The 4,444-nt window shown below is 37.3% G+C and overlaps 1 long non-coding RNA gene across 1 annotated transcript; it reads right to left on the reverse strand.

Annotated features, from left to right (window-relative positions):
* Positions 1-342: 342 nt before the first annotated feature.
* LOC120269416 lies at positions 343-3,567 on the reverse strand. Its single transcript, XR_005539158.1, has 3 exons — positions 3,457-3,567; positions 2,895-2,967; positions 343-502 (listed from the first exon to the last, which is right to left on the reverse strand). It is a non-coding gene; the product is annotated as an uncharacterized LOC120269416 (long non-coding RNA).
* Between the last annotated feature and the right edge of the window lie 877 nt (positions 3,568-4,444).

Below are 4,444 nucleotides of genomic sequence, written 5' to 3' on the forward strand. Positions count from 1 at the left end.
AAGGGTGTACAGTTTACTGGGTCTGCACCAGTTGCCCCAACCAGATCAGTTGCTGTTAGTAATGTTTCACAAGGTGAAATACAGCGACCACAAACCCGTTCTCAGACCCGAGTTTTTGCCATGACCAATGAGGAAGCCGAGGACAGACCCAACGTGATTACAGGTATTGTATCTGTTACGTCCCGACCCGCGGGCCCGCCACGTGACAACCGCCGCGACGATCCCGAGGAGGGACACACACCACTCAACCCTCGAGTCATCGCAAGGCTCACAAACTCCTGCTAAACAACACCGCAATAATAAAGGTACCAAAAACAAAACTTTCACTCGAAGAATCAATAGTAAAGTGAAAGATATACAAATCACATTTACAGAGTTAATAACACTAGTGGATCCACTGCACTCATACAATGCAACCTGATTAAGAGTAAACAAACAACCTGACTCGGGATACAAATTGCCAAGCACTTCGCCTCGCTATGACGACCAAAACCACTAAAACCTGGAAGAGAGGAGGGGGGTGAGTAACCATAGTCACTCAGTGAATGGGTTAGCACAAATCTAACAGAATATCAAAACAAATCGAGGAAATTCCAATAAACACATTTTACAATAACATAAATGAACTAGAACGTTCACATTTGCAACACAATGAAAATACAGGATATGAAACCTTGGTATTTAAAAACCAAAACATAAATTCTCACGAGTATAGACAAAAAAAAACATCAACATGTATAAAACAAATGCCTGGATATAATTTACCAAAATGAGTAGAAAAACCAACTTAAACAAATAAAAAGTCCTCTATAATCACAAACCCTCAATTCTGCATGATACATGTTCGAAAAGCATTAAGATATCAGACATGCTATGTAAAAGATCACAATTCGAATATACCAATTGCAAGAAAATAGAATTTTCCTCAAATATTGAAATCTCATCTCGATCAAATAAACAATGGCCTAAAACACTCTCTCTAACATTAGCCGCCGTCGCGACTAAGTTGAGAGCCGTCAAGGTCTTCGCACCCTTGACGTTGGCCCACCGGTCCCGTGTGGTGACCCCGGGATCCCGATGTATCATCCAATCAGGGATCTACGCTCCCACCTGATCTGGACAAATCAACACCCAGGTCCTCCACGCCACCTCTAAAGGCTGGCCCGTGGGGACCCACTACTGCAGTAGTCGGGCCTTAGCCCGCCGTCACCATCCAAACCATCATGTAAATGTAGCCATAATATAATCTGTATAAATCATACCACAGGGTCCTTATCCAGGACAAGCATTCACATATCGGAAATAAACATTATTTCCACAAATCCAAAAGCCAAAGCATAGCAATACGTATAAATTTTTCAAATAATATTCTGATCCCGATGTGCAAATACATTCAAAAAAACATTGTTGTCCCAAATGCCAAGAATAACCCAATAACATGCGAAGCTCTTCAAGTTGATTGAAACATTGCCTTAGACAAGAAAGCAGCTAATATCAAATACACTGTAATACTCACAATCCAGAAGAACATGCCAATCAGAAAATAAAAAAACCCTTTATTTTCATAACTATCAATATCAAAAAGCTTACTTATACAAGTGAAAGGTTATACAAACCATTTCTAAAAAGTTGATGCCAATAGTGTAGAAAAAGAAACATTAAGTTTTGAAATACAATAAAAGTCATCAAAACAAGCATAGCTTTTTGTTCTAGTTAAACCTCGAAGTTACTTAGGATCATTCTAGCTTTTCTCTTTCTTGACTCACTAAGTTTTCCTAAAAGTACAAGATTACTCTCCAAAGTCTAGTCAACCCCAATATCCAAGTCCTTTAAAAGTCATAAAATGTGTTCATCCCATCACGTATATTTACACCTACCAATATATATTGATTGAATCCTACTTTACACATTATCAGGTATTTACTTCCACAAGTTTTTACTATTTAACCCTTTCTTATCCTCAATCATATCTTAAATCCTTATCATGGTGTCGTTACCTCAACATCAATATTTACTTCATCGATTAATAATCTCATTGTCAAAATACTCAAAAGTTAACTATCTCCTCTTAGCAGCATTAGATCAAACTATTATTAAAAATTCACAGGAATATTCAGTCTTTGCAATTCAACACTTGTCACATATATAGCTCAAGCTATTCATCATCAACCTTCTAAATAAATTTCATTTAAAATAATAATCATAACATTGGCATCCACCCGATATATATATACATATGTATATCCCGATATGATCAAACCACAATTAAGCACCCTACACTATGCTCACAAGAACAAACCTCATCAACTTTGATGATTCTACAACATAAGTATAATTATGTCATTCATGGTTCTCAAATATTGCAAAGAAGATATTAGTATAAATCTCACTAACTACCAAAAATCATGTATAAGGTTCCACAAGTCATTCAATTTCCAACGTACTAGTGTAATTATATGTCTTAGCATTTAAGGCTTCATCAGGTTCCATGTACCATGTTTATCACATCATGCCTCAAAACTTCAGAAATTATGCATCATTAGGGAGATTTAATCATCCATTGAACATACATAATCAATTTCACTTATAACCCATAAGCTCAATGAACTCGTTGTAATAACTAACAATTTCCATTTATCCACCAAGCATGTATGCCCTCAAATTCAATCTCAACTAGCGTAAGTACATCATCAGTAAGCTTTCTCATGATTTTTCAGAGAGTAAACCACAAGTCATTTTAAATAAACCATAGTCTCTAGTGGTTATTTACACTTTCTTTTCTCCTATAGCTAGTGATTTAAAAACATAATAAAGCCATGGAAATCATTTCAGAAAAACAATTAAAATATTTTCAATACTCAATTAGAATTGTGCACTCAACATAACCCACTCACAGAACATGTTGCCTCGCGTGGAGACGCGCACACTGATTGGCGGTTTCCTTCCCCTTGGAGGATGCTTCGCCACCTAGATACAAGCAGGGAATCCAAATACTAATGAACACAAGAATGATAGCTAAAGAGAATGCATGCAAATGCATTTATACATGCCTAATATGAAACCTTAGGGTTTTAGGGCAAAACATTGTCATTTTGAACCCAAACGACCTCAGAATGGAGTAAACCTAGTACCAGTAAGTTCAGTGAATGAAGAGCTTCAATTTGGATCAAAGAAATAAAAGAAAAGACCAAAGTTTTTCGGTGCTACAGTAACTTCGGGATTGCTACAGTAAAACCCGAACCTTACAAATGATTTTCTCTCATTTTACAAAATCAAACGATGAAATTTTGCCTCAATTCTCATGAATAACAATTGACGACATCAAGGGCTTCATTTTAAGCCCAAAAACTCCCACAAATCATGGAAAATCTAAGGTTTTGGTCTAGGTTTCTAAATAACGAATACGATGAAAATACGGAAGAAATACATGGTAAAAACTCGGATAAAGGCTCTTACCTTACTCAAGAGGATGTGGGGAATAAATTTTAGGTGTTGGTTCGCCGGAATTGGTCGCCGGAAAAAAATTTCTATATTTTGAGGTTTCGGCCGGCATGGAGAAGCAAAGAAGGAGAAGGAAAGAAGAAGGAAGAGAAAAGAATTTTGAATTTAACTCTCGGACTGCTACAGTGTCGGTTTGCTACAGTACTGGGCTGCTGCAGTAACAGACAGAATCAACAGTGCTGGGCTGCAAAAACTACAGAAACAGGCTGGTTTAACTATAGTAATGGGCTGCTACAATGTTTTTTTTCTTTTCTAAATTACTCTATTGCCCCTCTAACACATGAATGGAAACAAAATCCAAATAACTGAATTGCCCCCTGTTTTTGGCAGGATTTTCGCACATAACCAACTGTGCAATCCAGTAAAAATCTATTAATGCAAAATTACCATTTTACCCTAATGCATTTCACAGAAATAAGAGAAGATCCTAGGTCCAAATTTGGACAGGGTACAACAGTATCTATCTTTTTGCATGAGGTATATGTTTTGATAGACCTAGGGTCAGAGAGATCTTTTGGCAGCATTGCATTTGCATATCATGTCGAAAGAATAGCTTCTCCTTTAGACTGTGACTTGGTGATCCAAACACCCTGGGCGAAGAGATTATCGGAAAGGTAGTTTGCCGAGGATATCCTATCAATGTGAAGGGTATTGATTTTAAGGTAGATCTGGTTCCATTGGAGATACAAAATTTTAATGCCATACTCAGGATAGACTGGTTGAATAGGCATAAAGCCGCCATTGACTGTTTCAGGAAGGAAATGACCTTGCAGACCTCTTATGGATTTGGTATTGTTCTTGAGGGTGAAAGGAAGGTTCTTTCGAGGTGTGTGATATCTTCTTTGAAAGCAAGGAAATTGTTGCTTAAGAGATGTGAAGCATATTTGGCCCAGATAATGGATACAAGAATTATTGAACCAAGCTTCAAGGATGTCCCCATTGT

This window comes from Dioscorea cayenensis, chromosome 9, assembly GCF_009730915.1.
Source record: "Dioscorea cayenensis subsp. rotundata cultivar TDr96_F1 chromosome 9, TDr96_F1_v2_PseudoChromosome.rev07_lg8_w22 25.fasta, whole genome shotgun sequence".
Taxonomy (NCBI): domain Eukaryota; kingdom Viridiplantae; phylum Streptophyta; class Magnoliopsida; order Dioscoreales; family Dioscoreaceae; genus Dioscorea; species Dioscorea cayenensis.